This window comes from Rhipicephalus sanguineus, chromosome 10 (assembly GCF_013339695.2).
Source record: "Rhipicephalus sanguineus isolate Rsan-2018 chromosome 10, BIME_Rsan_1.4, whole genome shotgun sequence".
NCBI lineage: Eukaryota > Metazoa > Arthropoda > Arachnida > Ixodida > Ixodidae > Rhipicephalus > Rhipicephalus sanguineus.
Genome location: NC_051185.1, coordinates 80,131,993 through 80,139,534, shown reverse-complemented (window position 1 = coordinate 80,139,534; position 7,542 = coordinate 80,131,993). Strand labels below are relative to the sequence as shown.

The following is a 7,542-nucleotide window of genomic DNA, read 5'->3' as shown; positions in this document are numbered from 1 at the left end:
TTTAGAAAAATCTGGCGTCTTTCGTTAAGCAGCTGTCGTCTTTTCGTTTTGCTTTAGAAACATCTGGCGTTCTTTCGTTTTGCTTTTACAAAACATCTGGCGTCTTTCGTTGGTTTATTTCATCAATCAACGGCGTTTTGAACAAAATTTTTATTGTTTAATCACGCACAGGAGAAATCTGACCAGGCACTACCTTGGAGGTAAACAATGGCTGCTAATGGGAATGAGAAACAGAAGTCGGCTTTTAGCTAACACTTACACTTCTACTTCTACTAACGTTTCCTACTGCAACATGCCAATGGCTGCTAATGGGGAATGAGAGACAGAAGAATTCGGCTTTTAGTTAAAGCGCACGCTGCGAATTTTTTATTGTTCAACAACGCACAGGAAAGATCTCCCACCGGCACCACCTTGGAGGTCAAAGCGTAAGACTTGTTACGGACTACGACTACTACTACTGCTACTACTACGACGACGACGATTACGAGGGACGAACGGGTGCCGCCTTAAGGAGCTTCGCCCCTAAAAAAAACCAAGGTAACGTAGTACAATATTCAAACGGGTTTCGAAGTGTCGGTTATCACTCGCGGGCGTGGTACGGCTTCATCCGTACGACGTGAACAACCTCAGCACGTGGACGTCGTCGGCTCAAACTCGGGTCAGAGCTTCGGGGCACCACCTCGTAATTCACATCACTGATGCAGCGCACAACTTCGTAAGGGCCAAAATAGCGTCGTAACAACTTCTCCGAGAGCCCACGATGTCGGATAGGTGTCCACACCCACACGTAGTCACCCGGTTGGTAATGAACGTTCCGTCGGCCTATGTTGTAACGGCGACCGTTGTCCTGCTGCGTGCGAATGCGGTTCCGAGCAAGCTGGCGAGCTTCCTCGGATTTCTGAATGAAGTCTTCAATGATTTCATTTCTGCTGGTGTCGTGTTGTAGTGGGAGCATGGCGTCTAACGGTGTTGTGACGCGACGTCCGTAAACAAGCTCAAATGGTGTAAGCTCGGTGGTCTCTTGCACAGCTGTATTATAAGCAAACGTCACATACGGCAAAATTTGATCCCACGTTTTGTGCTCCACATCCACGTACATAGACAGCATGTCAGCCAGTGTTCTGTTTGCAGTAAATGCTGCACCGCGATCAGTGATGAGAACAGTAGGTGCACCATGACGCAACACGATGTCGTGGACGAAGAATCTGGCGACTTCGACAGCAGTTCCCTTGGGCACAGCTTTTGTCTCCGCATAGCGAGTTAGATAGTCGGTTGTGACGATTATCCATTTGTTTTCTGAGGATGACGTAGGAAATGGACCGAGAAGATCCATTCCCACTTGCTGGAACGGCGCTGGAGGCGGATCCACAGGCTGGAGGAAGCCGGCAGGCTTGACGGGTGGAACTTTACGCCTCTGACAGTCACGGCAGGTCCTGACATAGCGCTGAACTGACGAATATAGCTGTGCTGCTGCTGAAAAACATTTATTTACAGATGTTATTTACAGGGAGGGTGGGAGCGGTCCTTAAGGGGCCGCCCCGTACAAATACTAGGTGGGCTCCCTCTTACGGGAGCCCATTGGCGATGGCCGCGGCCCGGGCCCGCTCGACCATGGCCCGTTGGGCCGTCAGGTCAGAGCAGCCGAGCAGGGCTGCCTCCCAGTCCTCCCGCGAAGGGTTGGGTAGTGGGGTAAGGTTTGGGGTTTTTTGGCATGCCCACGCCATGGTGGAAAATGTCACAGGAATTTTCCTCACAATGCGGGCACTTCCTCGTGCAAGCGGGGTCAAAGTGTTTTTTAATTGCCGGGCACAATAAAGTTTTGGTATAAAGGCGAAGGAGGATTCGCTCCTCCGCCTTCGTGAGGCCTTTACAGGGTTTTGGATAGATATTATGGCCGGATTGATAAAATTGTGTGACCTCCTTAAAGGTGTAGGCGGGATTGGGTTCGAGGTCCGGATCGGTAGGGGACGAGGATGGTGCCCGGAGAGTGAGCGCGCGGGCAGCGGCATCGGCCGTCTCATTACCATCGAGGCCCGTGTGAGCCGGAGCCCATATGATCGTTCGGTGCGCGGGAGTACCTAGGTAGCTGCTGTTCTGCAAAATTTTATAGGCAAGGTACGGAATGTATCCCTGTTCTATATTGCGACAGGCACCCCTTGAGTCGGTGATGATGACACTTGAGTCATGATCTGCGGCGGCTAGTGTGATGGCGATCTCCTCCGCGTGCGTAATGTTATGTGCACAGAAGGTGAGTCCGTTTACAGAGGTGTTTTGGTGGACGACCGCAGCCGTGTACCAACCCCCGTGGTGCGGGCCGGAGGCGTCCACGTAGAATACTCCGAATTTGTGGCCGTAGTGTCGAGCCAAGGCTTCTGCCCGTGCGAGGCGTCGGCCACTGTGGTCGTCTCGGGTCATGTTAGCCGGAAGAGGGCGCACGTGCAGGGAGTATCGCCAAATTTCTGGAATCTGTACGCGCTCTTCCGTATGTATTGAATGATTGATGTGTTGTCGGGCAAGGAGGCGGCGACCCGACGGTGTTTGAGAGAGTCTAGTATATTGGTTAGTCAAGTGCGCCTCTCGAAGCTCCTTGAAGGTGTTTACCATTCCCAGGCCCAGAAGGCGCTGGTTAGAGGTACTGACAGGAAGGTCGAGGGCGCGCTTGTAGATTTTGCGGAGAATGACTTCGAGTGCATTCTCGTCGAATTTGCGTAGGTGGAGGTATGGAGCCGAGTACAGGACTCGGCTGGTTACGAATGCATGCGCCAGCCGCAAGGCGTCTTTGCATCGTAACCCCCCGCGCTTGTTGGAAACCCGGCGGACCATCCGGCCCACCTGGTGCCCCACCTTACGCAATTTGGTCAATGCTGTATCTGCTCTGCGATTTTTATGTATAAAGAACCCCAGTACTCTAATCTCGTCGCGTTCGGGTATGGGTCCGTTGTGAATGGAGAGGTAAATTTTTGTGCTGCACTTTGGCGATGGGCGTTTGTGCACAAATTCCGATTTGGACGGGGAGCACTGAAGGCCGCAGCGACGGGCATAGTCATTCACGATGTCCGCCGCTTGCTGCAGGCTTGCCTCCATGTCTCCTGCCGAGCCTTGTGACGCCCATATGGTGATGTCGTCGGCATAGAGCGCATGCTGTATGCCTTCGACTTTCGCCAGCTGAGCGGGGAGTCTCATCATTGCCAGATTGAATAGGAGGGGCGAGAGGACCGCTCCCTGCGGGGTTCTTCTCGTGTCTAATCGGTAAGGGCCGTGTTCAGTGTCCTGAATCCGAATGTATGATTGTCGGTCAGTGAGGAATTGTTTAATATAGTTGAAGGTGTTGTGGCCGCAATCCACCTGTGAGAGATGCGTCAGAATAATTTCGTGGGTCACGTTATCAAAGGCCCCCTTCAGATCCAAAGCGAGCACAACTATGTCATTCAGGGGATACTCGACTGGATCGAGGATCTCATGATCGAGTTGAAGCAAGACATCCTGCGCGGACCGGTGTGGGCGGAACCCGAACATGGTGTCTGCAAATGCATTTTTGGTCTCCAGGAACGCGGACAACCTGTCGCGCACCATCGTCTCCATTAATTTTCTCACACAAGAAGTAAGGGAGATGGGGCGGAGGTTGTCCGTGTTAATGGCTTTGCCCGCTTTGGGTATGAAGGTGACCAGGGCGGTCTTCCACTCAATTGGTAGGGTTGTTTCCCCGATGCAAATGGAGTTGATATAGGCAAGGAGCGTGGTGTAGGCCGAGTCAGGATGATTGGCAAGTAATTTCACGGTAATTTTATCCCGTCCCGGTGCCGTACCTCGCCTCATTTTTGCTAGGGCCGCCTTCAGGTCGTGTAACTGGAACAGTCGATCCAGCTCCGCGTTCTCGGTACCTGCATACGAGTACGCCGGCCCTCGCGAGTCTTGCTGTGTGCATAGATATTGGTCTCGGAGTTTACATGCCAATTTTGCCGTGTCTCCGTCGAAGCTGTGAAATGCTCGTTGCAGATGCTTTTGTGACTCTGTTCGAGTTTGTGTCGGATCAATTAAGGCGCGGAAGAGGCACCAGGTACTCCGGCTGGACATTTGTCGAGCGGCCGTGTTGCAACGGTCCACCCAGTTAGAGTCAGCGAGCTGGGCCGCGTACTCTGCTGCTCGCTGGGTGAGCTCCGCAATGCGAATTTTGAGCTGCCGATTGTGTTTTTGCCGGCGCCATCGGCGGACGGGGCTGCGCCGGGCCGCCCAGAGGTGAAGGAGGTGGTTATCCACCACCGGAGTCGCCTCCGAGAGTTTAATCTGTGTTTCTGTGGAGCGACGAGTGGAAACCAGTTGCTGGGACCAAGCATGGTATCCTTGCTCCTCAATGGGTGTCGAATTGGCGTATATTTGCCGAAACTTCGTGTAATCGGGTAATTTTGCCTCTCCGTAGGGTCTTGCTAAAGGATGGGTGCGAATGGTGGTGTTGAGTATGCAGTGGTCGCTGCCGAGGGTCTCCTCGGTGTTGACCCAATCCGCATACTGGATGTTTTTTGTGAGGGTAAGGTCCGGACAGGTGTCCCGGGTCACGGAGTTACCCACGCGAGTTGGGTAGGCAGGGTCGGTGTGAAGAGTTAGGCCCAGCGTGGACATAAGTTTCGCCAGCTTACGTCCACGTCTCTCCTCACGCGCATACCCCCAAAGTGTGCTGGGGGCATTGAAATCACCCACGATCACCAGAGGGTCCCTGCCTTCAGCCTTTAAGGCGCGGCTAAAAAGGTCTGCGAATGTGATGTTGGTTAGTCTCGGTGAACAATAAATGTTTAGCACGTGCAGTGGCGGGTCCTGTTTACGCAGCGGAAGGAGTGTCACCATCACGTACGAGAAATCTGGCTTAAGGTCAAGATCAACTAAATTGGCCGTATAACTTTGTGAACACAGATGCAGGATAAAGGGTCCTGCTGAAACGTAGTATAGTTTGTGAGTGTGGCAGCACTCCCTGGCTCCAGGAGGGCTACCACAGCAGAAAGGTTTTGAAATGCTGCGAGGAAAAGCCGGAAAAGCCTTAAAGCCCCGACAATTCCACTGGGTGATTTGGATGGGGGTGGCCGTATTGGATCGCGGGGGTTTTCGAATTCTAAGGGTGCCCGCCATGGTCAGTGGAGTTAACGAGTGATTGTGGTGGCGGCGCTCCCGAGCTGGCACTCGCGGGGAGGGGGGTGTCCTCAAATCCGGAGATGGAGCAGCTGTCGTCATCCTCAAAATCGATTTGTCGTCGAGGCGTTTTAAGGTACCGGCCGGACACGTCCTTAAATGGGCCGGCTCGTTTGGTGAAACGCGCAACTTGTTGGGCTATCAGGGTTGGGATGGTCTCTGTCATTTTAGCAATGGCGGCATTTACGGCCGCTGAGATTTGAGTTTCGAGGACAGTTATACGGCTGTCCATACGGACCTCAAAGGTGTTGACACGAGCCTCGAGTGCGGCTACCGCGTCCGGTGCCGCCGCCCCGGTCTCACTCTCCATTACCTCTACTGCGGGGGGAGGGGAGACTAGTTGGGTCTGTTTGGCCTCGGCTGCCGCTAGTCTTTTCTGTAACGCTTCGATTTGTGCCTGGAGCTTGGCAATAATATTTTGGTCGGCGTTAGGTGATGAAGATGGGATGATACGGGGGGATGAGGAGGCAGCTCTACCCGTACCACCCACCTGGTTTCCGTTTTTGACGGTGTTGGCTCATGACCCGGCCTCGCCGCATGGTTGCGCCGTCGGCTGCTTCCCGGTTCCGCCATGCGGTGGGGTTGACGGCTGCTTCCCGATTCCTCCAGTAGGAGAAGCAGGCTTGTCTGTCTTGGCGACCTCCCGGCGCGGTGGCTCACTGGGAGTCTGATGTTTGTGTCGTTTCTTGGACGCCCTTTTGGACTTTCCGCCCTGGTGTGCGGCCACCTTGGAATTACGGTACTTGGCCGTACACGCACGAGAGTTTGTGGCGTGTGCTCCACCACACACAGAACAGACGGGTACACATTCATGAGGGGCCCGCACCCCCTCCTCCACAAGCGGAACCTGCTGTCCACACAGGCCACATGTATCCGGTCTTGGGTTGGGACAAGTGTCCATCCGATGGCCGACGACACCGCACTTTCCGCAGGCCGGGATGGTCCGGTAGAAGGGTTTGACGGGGATCAGCATTGTGTCGTAGTGAACAAAGCGTGGCGTGGCTTCTCCTTGCCAGCGAAGGTCACACGCGCCTTGTTCGACGTTCCAAATTTACGCACCTCGACGATGGTGCCAGACCTCCAGCGTACGCTCTCTCGGAGCGTCTCCTTCGCGTCTGTGTTGCGGACTACGATGACTCCATGGCAGACATTGCTACCATCTTGTCGCAGGTACCCGTTGAGCAGAACCTGTCTATGCTCGATGTTTACCGCGAAGTCCCCGATGATTTTGTCCGCCGTGTCAGGGTCCGGGGTGTGAATAACGATAAGATTTTGCTCTCTCGATGGAATAACTGTCAACGTCTCAGCTCGCTCAGACCCGAGGTATGCCTTAAACGCGGTCCCGTACCAGTTCTCTGAGAAAGCATCATGCAATGAGATGCACTCTCGTGGCTTTACGACAATTACATAGTCGTCCGGATTCGGTTTTGGAAACGGGCGAGGCTTCCATTTAGTGAGAACCTTGCCCTTGCGTCCCACAGCGCGCGAAGCGAGAGGCTGCGTCTTGTCAGCTAGCGTGCCGGATGCCGGGGCAGCGGCGGACGCCGCCTTCTTGGCGTTGGCTTGCGAGCGGCGTTCAACCGCGTCGTTGAGAGCTTGGCTCCGAAACCTCGGTGAAGAAGCAGAATTTGGCGTTTCGGAAGTCGTAATCGTCTCCCACGTCGTGGCATGAGGGTCGTATCCACGCTGGGTGAGCGTAGCGTCCATGTTGCCTCGGAAAGCCGGCCCCACGCCGCCCGGCGTCGGCGTCGCCGTTTGGCTTAACGGCGTCGCCTACGTGGTCGGGTGATGATCGGTCGTAAAGTTGTTAAAAATCGGTTCACCTGGATGACACTGGTATCCACGTGTTGCCTGTGAGTCGCCGAAACGATTGATGCTGGTCTTGACGGGGTACCGTGAAATTGCCCGTGGGTCCAGCCGAAAATCAGCGGAGCCGAAGCGCAGCACGTCCTACATCATCGCGCGCTTTTAGCGCCCCCCGTCTATAGCTGTGGCCAGAAGTATTTTTGGCGTATGCGCGCTAATGTCCTCGCACAGCCTAAGTGACCGGCAGAGGGGTCATCGTGGCACGCCTGTAAAACTTCCCCACGCAGTGCCGTCGGAACGACGAGGAGAAACGTTTCCTGGCTGTTCTCGAAATTTTTCTTGTAGAGAACATTGTTCCGTAGGCAATACGACGTCAGTCCTCGTGAGAGTGGGCGTGGGACGACAACGTCAGCTCCCTGAAGATAGCGGATGACAGGAAGCAGCTCAGTGTCCTCGCGTTGATGTTCAGCCATCCGCACCACGTCGACGAAGCCAAGAAACGGCAAACATTCTTCCATGTCAGATGATGTCACGGGAATAGGGGCACGCGATAGGCAG

The 7,542-nt window shown here is 54.5% G+C and overlaps 1 pseudogene; it reads right to left on the bottom strand.

The window, feature by feature from the left end:
• Nucleotides 1-5,695: 5,695 nt before the first annotated feature.
• Nucleotides 5,696-7,126, bottom strand: LOC125760264 (uncharacterized; annotated as a pseudogene).
• Nucleotides 7,127-7,542: the final 416 nt, after the last annotated feature.